Consider the following 21,157-nt stretch of genomic DNA (forward strand, 5'->3'; position numbering starts at 1 on the left):
AGTGTGGGTTGGGGTATAAATGGATCAGCAGTTTGTATTTCAATTTCGTCCCGATCATTTCTATTTGGCCTATGTATATTTAGGAGTTGTCCAAAATAGTTTTTCCATCTGTTAAGGATTGAATGAGCGTCTGCAAGCAAGTCACCATTCTCATCCTTGATCACGTTTACCCTTGCCTGATACCCATTCTTGAATTGTTTTATGCCCTTATATAAATCTCTAATGTTTTTATTTTTACTATTTGTTTCGACCTCATTCAGTTTTTCCTTCAAGTAATCTCTCTTTTTATTCCTAAGCGTACGACTTGCTTCCCGTCTTTTATTAAAATAATTATCTCTTCGCCTCAACTGGATCCTGTAAGAATTTCAATTTTGCCTGTTTCCTTCTTTCTAATACCATGCAACAATCTTCATCAAACCACGGTTTCTTTTTCTTAGTTTCATAATAACCTATGCTCTGTTCAGCTGCAATTTTGATATTATCTCGGATATTTTCCCACATGCTATTAACATCTAGCTTTTCCTCAACTTCGTCGGAACTTGCTAATTCGTCAAACCTATTTGAAATTTCGAGGTTCCACGCCTTAGTTATTTTAAAAGCAGGATAACTGCATTCCCCCGCTAAAGGCAGGAGGCGCTACAGTTTGGACACCCTGGGCTCGGCACAGAGCAGAGTCGCCGGTTTAGAATTATTGGATGTGACACTCTGATATCGGAGCGCAATATTGCGTGTTATTTAAGTGAATGTAACTTACGGGATGGCCGCGCGGGAAGTAAAATTGAGTCCTCGACTTGAGTGATCGGAAAAGACGGAGGAGGAGGCAACGAGAAACCAGAAGCGGAGGAAAATTCCCGCTCGAAGCAGCTCTGATTGGCAATTATTGCTTTGTGTGACCAGGGTTCAAATCTCGACCAGAAACATGAGTAAGAATCTTTATTTAAAATGGCAGATTTGAGCAGGATTTTCGGAATACTGTCTTTTCCCCTGACATCAGCCTGTTATAAAACTTCTGTCAGGACTAGATCGAAGTACAGCGATTGAATTTAAGAGAATTAAACTTTAAATATTCGACAAGGACAAAGAAGACGGCCTCGCCACCTTTTTCGGAATACCCACTATTTTCCTTTTCATCGGCATATAACATTTTCGTGCGTGGATAATTATTTACATTGTCTAAAACTGGAGTTGAAATTTCGACGCGTCATTGTTAATATTTGTAGTGGGAAACGTGGTATTGCTGTAATTTCTTATGGGAAACGTGGAATTATTGTAATTTCTGATCACGAACGTGATATTGTTTAAGTTATCAATGAAAAACTTGACATTGTTGAAATTTGTGGAAGAAAACCTGAAATTGTTGGGCTTTCTGATGGAGAAACGTAGAATTGTTGGAATTTTTTTATGGGAAATGTGAAATTGTTGAAATTTCCGATGGGACAAGTGATGAGAAACGTGGGATTATTGACATTTTAATAGAAAACTTAGCATTGTTAAAATTTGTGATGAGAAACCTCATTGTTGAAATTTATAATGAGAAACCTGGACTTGTTAACATTTTTGACGAGAAACTTGGAATTATTGTTGAAATGTTTAATAGGAACTTGTCATTGTTGAAATATGTGATTGGTAACCTGAAATTGTTTAAATTCCTTGTGTAAAACGTGGAATTGTTGAAATTTGTGACGGGAAACATGACTTGTTAAAATTTGTGGTGAGAAATGTGGAATTGTTGAAGTTTTTTATGGAAACTTGGCGTTGTTGAAATCTGTGAGGAGAAACGTGAATTTTATTGAAATTTCCTAGTCGAAACGTGGAGTTGTTCACATTTTGAATTGCAACTTGGCATTGTTGAAATTTCTGATGGAAAATGTGGAGTTGTTGAAATTTTAAATGACAATTTGACATTGTTAAAATTTGTGATGGAAAACTTGGAGATATTGGCATTTGAAATAACAACTTGACATTGTTGAAATTTTTTATAGAAAATGTGGAGTTGTTCACATTTAAATGACAACTTGGCATTGTTGAAATTTCCGATGGAAAACGTGGTGACATTTTAAATGGCAACTTGGGATTGTTGAAATTTCTGATGGAAAACTTGGAGTTGTTGACATTTTAAATGACAACTTGACATTGTTGAAATTTCTGATGGAAAACGTGGAGTTGTTGACATTTTAAATGACGATTTGGCATTGTTGAATTTCTGATAGAAAACGTGGAGCTGTTGACATTTTAAATGACAACTTGACATTGTTGAAAATTCTGATGGAAACATGGTTATTGACATTTTAAATGACAACTTGACATTGTTGAAATATCTGATGGAAAACGTGGAGCTGTTGACATTTTAAATGACAACTTGACATTGTTGAAAATTCTGATGGAAAACGTGGTTATTGACATTTTAAATGACAACTTGACATTGTTGAAATTTCTGATAGAAAACGTGGAGTTGTTAACATTTTAAATGACAACTTGACATTGTTGAAATTTGTGATGGAAAACGTGGAGTTATTGACATTTTAAATGACAACTTGGCATTATTGAAATCTGTGGTAGGAAACGTGGAGTTGTTGACATTTTAAATGGCAAATTGACATTGTTGAAATTTCTGATGGAAAATGTGGAGTTGTTGACGTTTTAAATGACAACTTGGCATTGTTAAAATTTCTGGCGGGAAATGTAAAATTATTTAAAATTTTAATTGTTGAAACTTTTATTGGAATATTGACATTGTTGGAATTTCTGATGGGAAGCGTCGAAATTGTTTAAATTTCTCGTGAAAAGCGTAGATTTGTAGAAATTACAGATTGAAAACTTGGGTACTGTTGAAATTTCTAATGGGAAACGAGACAGTGTTGAAATTTCTGCTGGGGAAACTGCATTTCCTCGGTTATTCTGGAAAACCCCATTTTCTAATCCAATTACATATCGATTATTTCTTCACAACACCTTAATTTTCATAACTCCACGATAGGTGCAGGATTTTGTCAATCATTAGAATGCTAAGTATTCCCAAGACAGATTTTTCAGTACGACTCCCGGTGCTCAACTAGAACAACACATTGCAAACCAACAAATATAAATCTATTCGGACCTTGACCCAAGACTCGCCTAGTCAGAACTAGTCCTTACACTACACGTTCATGTTCGTTTGACGTCATCCCGCTCTGTGAGCGTAGCTGAACCTCTCGACTGGTTTTGTTTCCCTGTTGAATTAGAGGAAATCGCACGAACACTAAAAAGCTTTTCGGGCGCTTATTCATGCATTTTATTGTTCCAACTTTTAACCTAACACTAATTTAATTCGCTTACGAAATGCATGCTTACAGCGGAAATGTAGTATACGGGGGGATAAATCCCATCCTCGCAGGGAATATAAATGAATTCCGCTTGGAGGCACACTACATTGCGGCTGGGTCCCTGCCCATCAGCATTGTCAAAATACTTTATTTACGTTTTTTAATTCCCTGCAGCAGGCTTTGGAGTTTTGAATTTTCCAGTTAGTTTTATAAATTAGTTTTACTCGTATTATAGTGACCTTCTTTTTTGATCGCCTGATTAACCCTTCACTTGGCAAAGCTTCATTTCTCACACTAGTTTATTAAACCGTGTCGGACCGTAAAGAAAACAACTATCGCAATGTCCATATTTTATTTGTTGTACAATATTATAGTATTATGAAATTTTAATTTTCCTACCAATTTTTTTCTATTGTTCTATTAAAATTATAGCATATGGCCTATTAATCTGTTGTATCATATAGGATACTTTGTCAATTTAAGGGTTAAGCTTGTACTTTGAGTATTTTCCACTTGCCAGATAGTCTCATGCACACATGAAATGGGCGAGCGCTATCACCCTGTTAAGGACCAAATGTTAGCCCTTAGGTCAGCTGTGGCCAAACGGAACACAAGTAAAACTCGTCGAACTCCGGTTCGAGTCTTGGAAAGTCTTGGCGATAGAGCATACATTGCTGAACAAAAAAGTATAATAAAATTTTTCTGTAACTGTTGTGGTTTCCATAGAAAAAAATGTCAACTGGGAGTCTGACGTGATATCCTCTGTTGTCTGTCTGTTGTGGTGGTGTTAGCGTGTGTTGGACGAAAGGTCATCGACAGTGACGTTCACATTTACTTGTACAGTAAACATTAGATTACTACCAATCCTAAAAGCATATTTTAGGAATTAAAAAAAAACAGAAAAAAAAAAACAAAAATTTCGCTACACATCATGTTTAGCAATCTGAGATGTAAAGTCTGTATAAGTTTGCCACTTTATATCGTTTACACCTTGTCTATATATAAACAATTTTGTAAATTATTATACCCAAATCTACATTTATCTATCTATCTATCTATCTATCTATCTATCTATCTATCTATCTATCTATCTATCTATCTATCTATCTATCTATCTATCTATCTATCTATCTATCTATCTATCTATCTATCTATCTATCTATCTATCTATCTATCTATCTATCTATCTATCTATCTATCTATCTATCTATCTATCTATCTATCTATCTATCTATCTATCTATCTATCTATTTATCTATCTATCTATCTATCTATCTATCTATCTATCTGTCTGTCTGTCTGTCTGTCTGTCTGTCTGTCTGTCTGTCTGTCAGTTAAGGACATGAGGCCTTCTCTTCCACACTACCAGAATTGAAATGCATAATTAAACAATGACAAAAATAGTAAAGTCCTACTTAAATATAAAATATAAAATAGTTTCACTATGGAAATTGCATCAATATTTGTCTCCACTTACATATGCGGACATGAAATGATGAGACGTTTTTGTTTACATTCTCCTCTCTCAAGTCTTGCGGAGTGGATGATTGGAGTTACACTCACTTCTACTGCGGAGCAATAACCTCAAGGAGCATTGCAGTGTTGCAACACGTTACATTAAATTTCTATTCTCAAAAGTATTGGAATTATCTAAAAATTTATTTACTCGCGTTACGGAATGCGCTCTGGTTCGAGTCCTCATGGGGGAAGAAATTTTCTCATGAAATTTCGGCCAGTGTATGGGACCAGTGCCCACCCTGCATCGTGATGCACTTGGGGAGCTACGATAGGTAGCGAAATCCGGTTGCGAATGCCAGCTATAACGGCTGGGGGGATCATCGTGCTAACCACACGATACCTCCATTCTGGTTGGGTGATCGTCCACCTCTGCTTTGGCATGTGGGCGTGAGGCCAGCAGCCGGCTGGTCGGTCTAAGGCCTTCTCGTGCTGTAGCGCCACGGATTAAAAAAAAAAAATTAACAAAACTTATTCGCGTTGACTTGAGCTATTACTTCTGTGAATTAATGTATAATGGTCTTGTCCTTCAGTTTGAGGATTAACTTAACGGTATATGTACGTGGCCACAAATATTATCAGAAAATGCAGACTCTAAATTTCTAAAATGTTATAAGAAAATGAACTCAGAATTGGACAAAAATTGCCATGTACCACGACAAGACTTATTAGAACTTAAATATCTGATAAAAATATAAAAAAGTTACTAATAATATTTTTGAAACCAGTTTTATCAAAGTATGAAAAAGACAAAAAAATTCTGCAGTTACATCATTTGGTAACCATAACATTGTTATGGTCTCTCTGACATCTTTAATATTTTTCCTGCATGGAATAAACACTTATTTCTGAAAAGTAGACTACTTTCAGACATGTAGATGTGTTTATTTTAATACAATTATTTTTTATTTGTTCTATATAAAATATATTAAAATTTACATAATGTTTTGTGACCTAGTTTTTCTATTTTCAAAGAAATGGGCATTATTGTAGTCTACATTGTGCATAAATGCATGTTAAATCACTGTACAAAGTTTCAGAATTCTATCTCTAATCGTTGTGGAGTTATGAAATAATATGTGTGAAAATTTTCAAATTTTCGAAAATTTAATTTAAACTAAAAAGTGAATTCTAAAAAATGTTATTAGTAACTTTTTTATACTTTTATCAGTTATTTAAATTCTAATCAATCGTGTTGTGGTACTTGTAATTTTTGTCCAATTATGAGTTCATTTCCTTATAAAATTTTAGAAATTTAGAGCCTGCATTTTCTGATAATACTTGTGGTCGTTCACGTACATATACCCTTAATTATCGTAGTCACTTCTGATATTTACATAGGTCTAACTGCATCGGTAGAAAACGTGATTCCTTATTGAAGCCTGATGTTAAGCAATGCTATGGAAGGTAAGGCAGAGCAGTTTGAGCTTCATTATTACGAATGTCTGAAGTGGGTAATTTATTTGGACCGTGCTTGTACGCATATTCTGCTGCATTTCATCCACGAAGGGTGTTTTTTTTCCGTAGTGGGATGAGAAGGGGTGGAGGGATGAAAGTGGAATTCGATCCTCTCTGCCTGCCTTGCTTTCCACCCCCTCTTTTTTTTTCATTATTCCCCCCTCCCGTCTAAATTCCCACCTCCCTCGCTGCACCGTACGTCTCTACTGAAATGAAGGGCTGCCCTGACTATTTTGTTGTCAAGCATATCCCACCCCCCACCCTCCATCTCCACCCTCTCGCTCAAACCATGTTCTGTGCAATCGTGTTTTTGCCATTGTTCGAAATGCCTGCCCCTCTTTCTCCTGCCACCCTCGAACCATCTATACGAGTCCGAATTTTTAAGGGGGAGGTTACGTTCCATGTCATTACCGGCGTTTCCCGATAGGTGGCGGCAGACTGCTTACTTTAATTCAATTTCCTCATCTCATCTTTTTTCATGTTCTTTTTACTAAGAGTACGAAACTCTTCATTTTGCTATATTTAAGTAATCAAGTTTCAGGTGAAAGTGACTGTCGAAAGCCATCACTGTTCATTTGTAAGGAATTTTGGTTTTTGGAAAGAACTCTCACGTGCTAAGAGGCGCAGCCTTAACTGAACATCAACCTGTCACCATGGGGATCCGAGTTCAAATACTATAGTATATACAGTCACGAAGCTCAATACGTAGTAAATATGCATCCATAGATAGTTGCTAACCGCTAGGATCGCTACTATCGCCTCATTACAGACAATGCGAAATAGTACCTGCACAGTCTATTGTTTCTAGTACCCTCATAAACTCAAGCTTCGCGACTTATATACTATAGACTGTGATACTAGAGAGTTTAACGGGAAACTATGGTGGACAAGGCGGTTTTGGAGCAATTCCCTGTTCATATTTATCCATGAGATAAGTAAACTAATCAAGTCCTATTGTGGCTGTTTTTTATTCTCATGTACGAAGATCAAAGTCCTGTTTTTCTGTCTCAACCATTTAGAAACTAGACCTTGGCTCATTCACTGACACTTCCCTTCAATACGAACCGTTGTTCGAAAGCAGTTACACCCTCAGGAAATAATAATAATAATAATAATAATAATAATAATTTTATTTTCCCTGAAAGAGTAAAGGCCATCAGGCCTTCTCTTCCACTCAACCAGGATCAAAGCACATACAGAAAAATACATATCTGTATGTATTAACTTAAAAAATAATATTTCATTCATTCATTCATTCATTCGTTCATTCATTCATTCATTCATTCCTTCGTTCGTTCGTTCGTTCGTTCACTTCTTTCTGTCTATCATTCTTTCATTCTTTCTGTCTATCATTCTCTCTTTCATTCTTCCCTCCTTTCTTTCTTTCTTTCTTTCTTTCTTTCTTTCTTTCTTTCGTGCGTTCTTTCTTCCTTTCTTTCATTCTTTCTTCCTATCCTTTCTTTCTGTCTTTCGTTCGTTCTTTCTTCCTTTCTTTCTATCATTCTTTCTTTCTTTCTTCCTATCCTTTCTTTTTGTCTTACGTTTTTTCTTCCTTTCTTTCTTTCTATCATTCTTCCATTCTTTCTTTCTTCCTATCCTTTCTTTCTGTCTTTCGTTCGTTCTTTCTTCCTTTCTTTCTTTCTATCATTCTTTCTTTCTGTCTGTATTTCGTTCGTTTTTTCTTTCTTTCTTTCTTTCTTACTGTCTTTCGTTCTTTCTTTCTTTCTTTCTTTCATCATTTCTTTCTTTCTGTCTTTCGTTCTATCTATCTATCTATCTATCTATCTATCTATCTATCTATCTATCTATCTATCTATCTATCTATCTATCTATCTATCTATCTATCTATCTATCTATCTATCTATCTATCTATCTATCTATCATTCTTTCTTTCTTCCTTTCTTTCATTCTTCCCTCCTTTCTTTCTGTCTTTCGTTCGTTCTTTCTTTCTGTCTTTTTTCTTCTTTCCTTATCTTCTTTTTATCTTTATCTTCTTCCCTTATCTTTTCTTTCTTTCCTTTATTTTTTCTTTCTTCCTTTCCTTATTTCTTTCTTGCTATTAGCGATGGCTTGCTTTGTTTTGAACAACTTAATATTACTTTACCCATTCTAATCATCCTATGTTATATCGACCTATTATAATCTCTGGATATCCTTTGTAATTCGTAAGAAAAGTTCCTTTGCGTCCAGTTATGAGTTATCAGGACTTGCTAACAAGGCAATATAATTCTTAAAGCTCGGACTGAAATGAAGCGTTAGAGACGAGAATTAATAGCCTGTGATATCTCCCGACGTGCGTACAACATATCCAGTGGCGATGCAAGCAAAGGAGACAACCCTCCGCCGAGCGACGGGAAGAAAGAGTTTTCTGTGTGTGGATGCCTGCCTGCCATGTGACGGGAGGGAGGTTTTAGTATCGATCTTACATCCCTCTTTCCACTTCATCCCCCCGCTCCGGCACTACAACTCTTTCCCTTCTCACACGTGAAGCTATTACGGACGTAGGAACGAAAGGCGGGTAAATTACGCTACACTTGAAATTAATGGGTAATGGTCCGGTTCGGGCTCAGTGGGAAATAGTGCACGGCGTACAGTCCGGCAAATCCTTCCATCTCCTCCCCGCCTCATGTTTTTCTCTCCCACTCTCTCCCGACCACCTACCCCCTAGAGATTCAACCCTCATCTCCGTATTCGCGCTAGAGATGAGGTTTTAGCCCCTGGCCGGTGAGGCTAGGTTAGGTTTTTGGAGGTTTCAGAGTCGCTATTGTGAAGGAGAGTAGCCGCTATGACCGTCTGATCTCTACTCCACTCTGTTGCCACTTCGGAGCAGCAATCTGTATTGAGTGTATTCATGACACCGCCCATCCCCTTCCTCTGTGCTGCCAGTTGGCACCGGGATCCTCACAATATGTGTCTTAATTAAAATGCAGGCTAGGCCCTTCTAATGTGCATACAGCAGTCCAGGCGTGTTCTTCGTATTGCTGAATATCATAAAAATAAATTGGCCATGAATAAGCAAATGTGATCAAGGTATAATAAAAACAGAGCTGTAAATACACAAATTAACTTTTCTACTACAATCTCTCTTCAATTATATTTAACGAAGATAAATAAAATATATTATTCTTCTAAAATATACTATAATACAGGGACATCATTTTATTTTTACTTCAATGTTTATTGTACCTGAGTTTTTGTATGTACTTCATTCCCACCCCTCCTACTAATGAAGTTCAACCGTCCTCCACACAGATCCAAGACCGCATATACAGTCATAGTAGCCTTATGGTAATAGTAAACAGTACGTTCCAAAAATATGTTCGCGTTTTCCAGTGACGAAAGAGCTTTCAATATTGAATCATTTTCGCACAGGCACTGTCGTCCATTTGCCTACGTCGTATCCCGGTTTCCCCCACCAGCTTTTATTCGCCAGCTAGTGGTTGGGCTGACTTAGCTCTTTTCTGAGAACATTAATTTCTGTTAGGAATTGGACGTCTACGTAATATTATACAACTGCTTAAAATAACTTAAACCAAAGGGCCTCGTTAAGTAATTAATTGTCACGTGATTTCCTTCCTTTCTACGACCCTACGACATAACCACTTGGACGGACAGTAGATAGTATGTCAGAGTAATTTTATTTTTCGGATCGGGCAGAAGTGAAGATGGAATTTACAGTACGTAACGTACTCTTTTATAGAGTAGGTACAGAATTATTTCAACATGAGTTACTAGTACGGAGGACAAAACTGCTAATTGGGATTAAGTACAATAGTCTATAGTGTGTTAATATGCACATTAGAACTGAAGCCTGTATCGAAATGAACGGCCACCATTTTAAAAAATGTGTTTAAATATCCATATTATGATTATTTTTCAATTTAACTTCATTCTCTATATTGTACGCTAATGTGCTGTAGACAGTATAATATACACTGCATAATGAATACGTCCGCATGGACAGCTCAGTTCGTGAGTAAAAACACTCATTGTTAATACTGTACTGTATTTTGATTAAACAAAAACCTAATGAAAATCATCAAACTCAAAAGCGCAATATTTCCTAGTGTACGTAAATGGATGAACTACTTTTCTTCCCTCCTATACCTAGTAAAGTGATTTGTTTGTATATTACGCCAGTATCATCGAACTCCAGTCGTGGAAGGGGGTAGCAAACGGCGTTGATCCAGAGGTATTGCCAAGTTAATATTAAAAAGCGCAATATTTCCTAGTTTACGTAAATGGATGAACTACTTTTCTTCCCTCCTATACCTAGTAAAGTGATTTGTTTGTATATTACGCCAGTATCATCGAACTCCAGTCGTGGAAGGGAGTAGCAAACGGCGTTGATCCAAAGGTATAGCCAAGTTAATATTAAAAATGTTAGTAAAAATAAAATGATGTCCCTGTATGTACAGGGACATCATTCTAATTTTACTAGCATTTCTAATATTAACCTGGCTGTACCTTTGGATTAATGGTTGATTACCGGAAACACCGTTTGCTACCCCCTTCCACGACTGAAGTTCGATGATACAAACAAATCACTTTACTAGGTATAGGAGGAAAGAAAAGTAGTTCATCCATTTACGTAAACTAGGAAACATCGTGATTTTGAGTTTGATAATTTTCATTAGATTTTTGTTTAATCAAAATACAGTCCAGTATTAACAATAAGTTTTTTTACTCACGAATTGAACTATCCATTCGGACGTATTCATTATGCAGTGTATATTATACTGTCTACAACACATTAGCGTACAATATAGAGAATGAAGTTACATTGAAAAATAATCATAATATGGATATTTAAACACATTTTTTTAAATGGTGGCTGTTTATTTCGATACAGGCTTAAATTATTTTGTGCATATTATCGCACTATAGACTATTGTACCTAATTCCAATTACCAGTTTCGGCCTTCGTACTAATAACTCGTGTTGAAATAATTCTGTACCTACTCTATAAAAGAGTACCTTACGTACTGTAAATTCAATCTTCACTTCTGCCCGATCCGAAAAGATAAAATTACTCAGACATACTATCTACTGTCCGTCCAAGTGGTTTTGTCGCAGGGTCGTAGAAAGGGGAGAACTCACGTGACAGTTAATTACTTAACGAGGCCCTTTTATTTAAGTTATTTTAAACAGTTGTATAATATCACATAGACGTCCAATTCCTAACAGAAATTAAGGTTTTCAGAAAAAAAATCTATGACAGCCCAGCCACTAGTCTTTACAGAGGAGCGAGCAAAAGAGATGGGGAAAACCGGGACGCGACATAGGCAAATGGACGAGAGTACTTGTGCGAAAATATGATTCAATATTGAACGCTCTTTCGTCACTGGAAAACGCGAACATGTTTCTGGAACGTACTATACTCACTAACTCAGTCCTGTTTACCGTAAGGAGACTTGCATACGTGGCCTCGGTTCTGTGTGGAAACTGTTCGATGTTTACTAGTAGAGGAGGTGAGAGTGAAGTACGAGTACATTCAAAAACTCAGGTCCAATAAAAATTGAAGTAAAAATAAAATGATGTCCCTGTACCAATATAATGATGATAATATCAACAACAATAACAATAAATCCTTACTAAACACCTACAGGGTGATTCATAAGTATTAACCGTCCCTTACGGAGCTTATTTCCGAAGACATTCTGAGCAAAACTGGCATATAAACATTTGTCCTAATCTCGATATTTTCAAAGTTACTTTTACTTTTAAAGGTAAAGAAATACTACAAAAATAGAGAATGAACTTTTCAGAACTACCATTTCTTTAATTGGCTGGTGTTCTCAAGATAAAAATGTGTTATTAATAATTGCACAGATTTTATTTTCCAGTTTTTAACCAAAAATGACATCATTCTTACGCACTTATCAAAAAAAAATGTTACAAATCATACTTCTTTAGGAACTTGATTTTTTACAGTTTAATTATGCATAATGTACAGTCTTAAAGAATTACAAGAGTGGCGTGATTTGTAACAATTGTGATACATACGTAAGAAAATTAATTTTCTATTTAAAAATCGAAAAAAAAAATCTGTACGAAGCAACTGTGGAATTCACAACACATTTTTAGCTTCAGAATACTAGCTAATTAAAGAAATGGTACTCCTGAATAGTTCATTCATCATCTGTAATATTCTTTTAACTTTAAAACTGAAGGATAATGGTATTTTACAAACAACTTAGTGTAATTGGTGTAATTCTGAAAATATTGAGATTAGGACAAATATTTATATGACTTTTTTGTTCAGAATGTCATCAGAAATAATCGGTTAAGAGAGAAGTTTTATATTATATTTTTATTAAATTTGGTATTCCCATGAAACTAGTTCGATTAATTAAAATGTGTCTCGGTGAAACTTACAGCAGAGTTCGTATAGGTCAGTTTCTATCTGATGCTTTCCCAATTCAATGCGGGCTAAAACAAGGAGATGTAACTTACTATCATCTTTGCTTCTTAACTTCGCTCTAGAATATGCCATTAGGGAAGTTCAGGATAACACATTGGATTTGGAATTGAACGGGTTTCATCAGCTTCTTGTCTATGCGGGTGACGTGAATATATTAGGAGAAAATCCACAAACGCTTAGGGAAAACACGGAAATTTTACTTGAAGGAAGTAAAGCGATAGATTTGGAGGTAAATCCCGAAAAGATAAGGTATATGATTATGTCTCATGACGAGAATATTGTACGAAATATATAAAAATTGGAGATTTATCTTTCGAAGAGGTGAAAAAATTCAAATATCTTGGAGCAACAGTAACAAACATAAATGACACTCGGGAGGAAATTAAATGTAGAATAAATATGGGAAATGCCTGTTATTATTCGGTTGAGAAGCTTTTGTCATCTGGTCTGCTGTCAAAAAATCTGAAGGTTAGAATTTATAAAACAGTTATAATATCGCTTGTTCTGTATGGTTATGAAACTTGGACTCTCACTTTGAGAGAGGAACAGAGTTTAAGAGTGTATGAGAATAAGGTTCTTAGGAAAATATCTGGGGCTAAGAGGGATGAAGTTACAGGAGAATGGAGAAAGTTACACAACGCAGAACTGCACGCATTGTATTCTTCACCTGACATAATTAGGAACATTAAATCCAGACGTTTGAGATGGGCAGGGCATGTAGCACGCATGGACGAATCGAGAAATGCATATAGAGTGTTAGTTGGGAGGCCGGAGGGAAAAAGACCTTTGGGGAGACCGAGACGTACATGGGACGATAATATTAAAATGGTTTTGAGGGAGGTGGGATATGATGATAGAGAGTGGATTAATCTTGCACAGGATAGGGACCGATGGCTGGCTTATGTGAGGGCAGCAAAAAACCTTCGGGTTCTTTAAAAACCATTTGTAAGTAAGTAAGTAAGTAAGTAAGTAAGTAAAAATATTGTATCGAATCAGAAGGTCCCTTAGAGTTCTTAATTTGCTTAAAATGTACGATCTCCTAGAAATATTCTGAAGCCAAGGGATAAATTAGGACATCGACATGGTTTTTAGTGAACAGAAAAATGCCTGAGTGATGGAAGAGAAATTAACGGCATATTTGTCCATCGCAAATTCCTCTTGCATTTGTCTGAGTATCACCGGATCTGTACTGACCCCTGCACACGTCGTGAAATGTCTCACTCTGACATCATCTACTTTGCTGTTGGAAATAATTCAAGTAACACTGCTGCAGCCCACTAAAATTACTATAAACTTGTTTTAGGTTACTGCTTGCGAATTAGACGCTCAGTTTTTTTTTCTCGACCTGGCAGTACTCCGAACGTGAGGTCGAAGTAGTTTATTTTTCTTCCATTATGTGTACACAATTCTTATTTTGGATTTCATTGTTTGTTTCTGTTTTTCGTCATGTCGTCATCCTATATAAATGTAGCTTCTTCTTTCCAGTTTGGTTTATTTTTAAAACATCATGTGCTGCAGAGCTGCTGTTTCATCTCTGGTTCTCAGCTATTTCTAAATGGGCCTACGTTTTTTGTTAAATTTAAACATTCATCTTTATCTATCGTTTTGTAGCTTCTTTCTTCCTTGCGTGCTTTAAATGTTGTCTTTAGTAGAAGAGAAGGGATAATATGGGACAGGGTTGTAAAATGAGACACGGCTGTTTTCTGAAATTAGTGGCTCTGTCTGTTACGTACAGTGGCATAGTTCCCTCATCTGGTAGTCTTTGTCTCCAATGGGATGCAGTAAGTCCATCAAGTGAGAGTTGTGCATGAGAGGAGATCATGTTCATTACGCCAGTGTTAAAAGTGTTTGCTGAGGGTGTTTTCTCGGCTGTTACACTGTAACAAATTAAGGTAGAGGAATTATTTTTATGCTTAAAAAAAGTGGAAGGTGTAGATTTCCAATGCCCAATATCATGGAAACCAAATGCCGTTGTAAATTAACTTTATTCAAAGTTTTATTCTAGGGTATGAGTGATGGTGTTATGGGACAGGTTGTCACATATTACATCATTACTATTTCTGCAAGGAAAATAGATTTTCAGGACAAAACTAGAGTCTTAGAACCTTCTAATTTGTGTGTAGGGTATTGAGAAACGTGCCGGAAAGGTACCGAGGACAAAACTAGGGCCTTCACCTATGGAAAACGAAGAACTTCTTATTTTTGACATAACTATCAAGTCACTGACTTCCATATGAATCCTGTGTCTAATATGTTACCAGAGTGCATGTCTTCAGCATTGTATGTGATTCCAGGCTTAATGTTTAGAATTTACGAAGGCAGTTTGTCTGTCCCATAGATAGAGAGAAATAAATCGTCCGGCCTTAATTAAGGATGACCACGAGGATCCGTAAATTAATAGTAAATAAAAATATAATTAATTAAATATGAGTATTGTTATGAAAATAAAATAATAATTAAGCACTACTGATTATCAATAAAATTATAAAATAAAATCTTAGAAGATGACTTCTTTAAAATTTTACTTATAAATAAAAGATTGTATTTAAAATTAGGATGTCCTTAATTAATGCCTTCTGAGTGGTATAAATGAAATTGTATAATCTGCAGGGAATCTTTAAGAATTTGCGAGATGATGTTTTTGAATTTCAAAAGATGATATTGTGACAGCGACGTGAGATTCGAACTCACGACCAGCGTCCCGCGAGAGAGCATATCGCTCGGGCTTCACGGGGAAAGGGGAAAGGAGCCTACACGCGAGGGGAGGCTGCGCGCGCAGCTGCTACTTAACGCAGTGAATGTGGAACGACCTTCCCAACTATTCCAGAAGTCCGTCGAAGTAGAGATATCGAGATAATTCTCTACACACCTGTAGAAATTTCTCGCAACTATGATTTTGCTATAAAAGAAGAAGCGCCAGCGAACTAGAGCAGAGTTTTCAGTTATTCAGTCAGTGAGTAAGCCAGAGCAAGCAAGCCAGACTTGTGTGCCGGAGTTCGACTCGAGTGTGCGTCCGCATCTGCGTCAGCATCCGAAGGCCTGAGTTCGAGTGCAGTGGACCGCAGTTGGAGGGACCTGAGTTCGAGTGCAGTGGACCGCAGTTGGAGGGACCCGAGTTCGAGTACAGTGAACTGTCTCTGAAGGTCTCTGGTTCGAGATACTGTGAACTCGAGTGACTGAGATAGAAGAACTGTGAACTGAGAACTGGTAGTTGTGATTTGTAAATAGTGCTTTGTAAATATTAGTTAAGATTAACAGTTCATTGTTGTGCGTAATAGTCCAAGTAAATTGTCATTGTCGTCGGTGGAGTGCTATAACGAATACTGTGTTGAGTGAGGATCCAATCGTTGACGTGAGCGTTTAAGGTGAATTGTAGAAAGGAATTACTGTTGTGACAAATAAATTACATTGTTGGTACTAATAAAATTCACAATATTGATAATTGTTTTAAAAAATTATATGTAAATTTTGGTAAAGAACTCCGAGCACCAAAAAATAACCTGTCACTGACCAATTGAAGAGAGGGATGTTATACTTGGCACTAAAGTAGGGAATACAAGGTTTATAAATGACCCTTTTTTCATGACCAACCTTATTTTCTGGAAGTCCAATTATGCGACATGAGAACTTTCTAAAACATAACACCTGATTCCTTGATATAACCATGTTATGACTTTGCACATATAAAATTATATTCTTATAAGGGATCACCTCAAATCCCCTTTTTAACTTCGTTGTTTTCAAATTAGTGACTGTCCTACATTACCACCTTCTCGTCTATATATTTTTTAAAATAATTTCAAGGGAAAAATTTTTCCGGGGCCGGGTATCGAATCCGGGATCTTTGGTTAAACGAACTAACGCTTTACCAACTAAGCTACCCGGAAACTCTACCAAACAGCGACCCAATTTTTCCCTTTTATATCCACAGACCTCAATGTGACAACCGTCAAGCAACCAACATTGTGTGCACACAAAGTGTGTGTGACTTGAATTGTGTTTTTTCTGTTAACGAACAGTGACGTGTATTATGCAAATCAAGCTTTCAGGTATAACTCCCAGTGAAGCTGATCTGAATAATTTCAAGGGAAAAATTGTTCTGGGGCAGGGTATCGAACTCGGGACAAGTCACACAGAGTTTGTATTCACTCATTGTTAGAGTTCCTGGGCAATTTAGTTGGTAGAGCGTTGGTACGTTTAACCAAAGGTTCTGAGTTCGATACCCGGTCCCGGAACAATTTTTCCCTTGAAATTATTCAAATCAGCTTCACAGGGAGCTATACCTGAAAGCCTGATGTCTATATATTTTTTTTATCTTTCTAAGGATTCCTATGGCTGAAAATTCTAAATTCTACCAACTTTTAAATAGAGAGTTTACTTGTTTACACACATGTTCCTCGTTCAATATGTGAGCCTTTGAGAGCAGAAGTGGTGTAAGTCAAAATGGGTAATGAAGGTTAAAGTAAACATTCTGTAAAATACAGCGCAAAGTAGCAATTAATATTCAATTTATTTAAACTATTATTAGTCAGTGGATAGCACGAAGGACATATTAACTGCTACTTTGCGCTGTATTTTACAGAATTTTTACTTTAAACCTCATTATCCAATTTTGACTTGCACCACTTCTGCTCTGAACGGCTCATGTATGAATACGTGAATACACATGTTCACGTCTTTTTCTATATTTTTCCATGAGGCACTACACAGTTCATATATTCTGCCATTTTTTATCAGACTTAACCTTAAACTGAACACAATTAAACAAATACTCAGAACTGAACCTGTTACAAATCATACTCAGAATAACATGAGAACGAACTTATAAAAATGAGAATATAGTAACTATTATTCTTACCAAACATGAGTATATATTCTGTATAAGATGGACATTTGAGTATATTCTACTATGCTTCCATGTTATGAGTATGTAATCAAAAATGAGTAGGTACTCAAATGTTTTTATTCTTACTAACAAGAGTCTTTACTTAAAAAAGGAGTCCAGGCATGTTCATATTCTTTATTTGCCTGAAGGTACAAGAATACAAGAGGCCTCGTCAATGTGATAATATAAAAAACAATGTGTCAATATTTAAAATATTAAAAGAGTAAAAAATAATCAAATTTAACTAAAATACTACATCATTTTCAACAAATTCATTCATATTATAAAAGGGATTATTTTGTAGCCATCTCTTAATCTGAAATTTAAATTGTGTTTCATTAAGTGCCTTTATATTTGTAGGTATCTTATTATATACTTTTATTGCAGTAATTACATAGCTTGATTGTGTTTTTTGCAACCTGACATATGGTACATTTAATTGATCATTATTTCTTGTTTCATAGCGTTGCAGATCTACTATACTTGTATAATTAGTAATATTCTTGTTTACATACATTAAAAGTTAAAAAATATATAGATTGTAGACTGTCATAATCTTTTCATTTTTGAAAAGAGATCTACATGATAGTCTGGGTGGTGACATTGTTATAATACGAACTGCCTTTTTCTGCAGTAACAGAATGTTTGGAAGGTCAGAACTATTTCCATATAAAAGTAATCCATATCTAATAACACTTTCAAATAGTGCATAGTAAACTTGTTTTAAATAATGTTTGGGAATCTTGTACATGATACTTTTCAAGAGATAAATTACTCTAGAAATTCTTTTACATACGTAACTGACATGGCTATTCCACCTTAGTTTAGGATCCAAATACATACCCAACATCTTTACAGATTCATTTATCACATTATTTTGGGTTTGATTCAAACTTAGGGTTAACACATGAGTTTTTTCATCATTAACAATAAATCCATTAATTGAAAACTACTTTCTTATTTCAGCAAATGCAGCTTGCTTCATAAAATCTAACTCAGCAGTATTATTATGTGTGATAACAAAAGTTGTATCGTCAGCATACAATATAGTTTTAGCCGACACATTGTATGGCAAGTTATTTATCATAATAAGAAACAAAATGGAGTCCTGAATATACTATATACTCATTTTTATTCTTATCACTCAGCATTTCTAGAGCATATTTCTTTGTTTTATTAAGCAAATTTTTAGAGTCTGAAAGTTGGAACTCTACGTATATCAGCATAATCATTTACATTACTATCGTTATCTTAATTTTCGATCAAAGATGCGGCACCGGGCATTTCAGTAGGTGCAAATTGGCACGTCTGTAATCCAGAGCTGTGTCGCGGTGTTATTGTGAAGACGTGCCGTTACACAGAATGGGCACTGCGATCTTATTAACACTGCAGTGGCGGTCAGCTGTAATTGCGTCATAAAACCTTCTATTATCGCCTAACTAATTTGTTGCAGCAACTGTCGAGAGGTAAACTACCCCTCTTCCAAACTTGACCATTCATATAGACTGCAGAAAAAGTCGCGTTCCAATTAGTGGAGCGAGACTGAATCCTGTGCTGAAGATCAGAGCTCTGATATGTTTTGATAACGTCCTCAACTTGCCACCTTTATCTACCCACCCCCGACGCCCTGCATGCAACTCCGGCCGTTCCCAAAGCTCGGTTTTAAAGCTTTAAATTTAAACCCAAAATGGGCTCTAAATCCCTCGATGGCTGGACTAGCAATGACCGGGCGGAGAGCCCGCTTGAAATATAACCCGAGGTGGTGCACGGCACAGTGCTACAATGAGAACCACCGGGGTATTAAAGCTGGGGATGGGGGTGGCCAGGGCTCAAAATAACGTGAAAGATGTGATCCTATAGCCGACTACATAAAGCTGAAGCTTAGTGCGACCCAACCCTCACCCGCGCGCTGTACGGACAAATGCGATGGGGCGAGGTGTGCCGGTTGACCACTCGGCTGAACTTAGACCTGCCCCCTCGATACACATTAAGAGGCGCAGTTTTAATTTCAGCTACACTGTGCGATTTTAAAATATAGTGGCTGTATCCCGCTTTGTTTTCTGGAAACGTTATACGCGTATCCCTATTGTGAAAGTCCAACATTAACTCTTAAATTGGCACAACTCTTATTTTAATAAGTAACCGTGTCGGACTGCAGAGAAAACAACTAACGCAATGTCAGTATTTTATTTGTTGTATCATATTATAGGGTCATAAGAATAAAAATGATTATATATAGTATATACTAGACATTTGTGCGAGATCGTGCGTATTTGCTTGCTTTCCGCACAAAACCAATACGCGGTAAGTGTGAAATACCACATTCAGTATTCCCAACGTAACACACACATAACAATTTCCCTCTTCTTACCGCTTAAGCGCCATATTCATTTTACTGCTTTAGGCTTTTAACATATTATTTTTAGAGACATTTAACATAGTAATAATTATAAATTGGAAACTTACCACTGCAATTTCACCTAAATTGCACGTTAATTATTGTTTTTAAATATTTGCAAAAATTAAGTAAACTCTACAACACCACAAAAGTTACTGCATTTGTAATGCAAGTAACATTAAGGAAGCCGTGAGAAAATCAACAAGATTCCAGATGCCGATGTTATTACTGCAATATGTTATATAAATAATATTGTTAAAATATTAAAATGAAAAATAAATCATTACATAACCTTACCGTTTGTTTTAGGTTCGCATTTATAGACTGGGGGAAAAAAAAAAGATAGACGTATATCACGGCCTGCTGGAATATAGTAAACACACAAAACATTTTATAGCAACAATGTTGAAGATAGATATTTTAGTTTTTAACAGTTGCCGTCATTGAACAGAAACCAAGATGGAGATTTCATTGCAACTAATTAGAAATTCCTTTTTCACGTATGTAATAAACGATCTTCTCACAAAATAATGTACGATACACGAGAGGTATGTTTGTTTTCATGTTCTCGGAAATTAAAAAAGCTCAACTACGTTTCGCTTTTTCAATCTTTTCCTAGAACATGAAGACATCAACATACCGTTCTTGTAACACATATTACTATTTTTTTAGTAAATACTCTTGTTAATAACAATAAAAAACATTTGAGTACCTACTCATTTTTGATTGCATACTCATAACATGAAAGCATAGTAGAATATACTCAAGTGTCCATATTGTACAGAATATATATTCATGTTTGGTAAGATTAAAGTTAGTATATTCTCATTTCTATAAGTTCGATACACATTTAGAGGCACAGTTTTAATTTCAGCTACACTGTGCGATTTTAAAATATAGTGGCTGTATCCCGCTTTGTTTTCTGGAAACGCTATACGCGTATCCCTATTGTGAAAGTCCAACATTAACTCTTAAATTGGCACAACTCTTATTTTAATAAGTTACCGTGTCGGACTGCAGAGAAAACAACTAACGCAATGTCAGTATTTTATTTGTTGTATAATATTATAGGTTGATAAGAATAAAAATGATTATATATATATATATATGTATACTAGGCTTTTTCTTAGTAAATACTCTTGTTAGTAAGAATAAAAACATTTGAGTACCTACTC

Source organism: Periplaneta americana, chromosome 14 (genome assembly GCF_040183065.1).
Source record: "Periplaneta americana isolate PAMFEO1 chromosome 14, P.americana_PAMFEO1_priV1, whole genome shotgun sequence".
Taxonomy (NCBI): Eukaryota; Metazoa; Arthropoda; class Insecta; order Blattodea; family Blattidae; genus Periplaneta; species Periplaneta americana.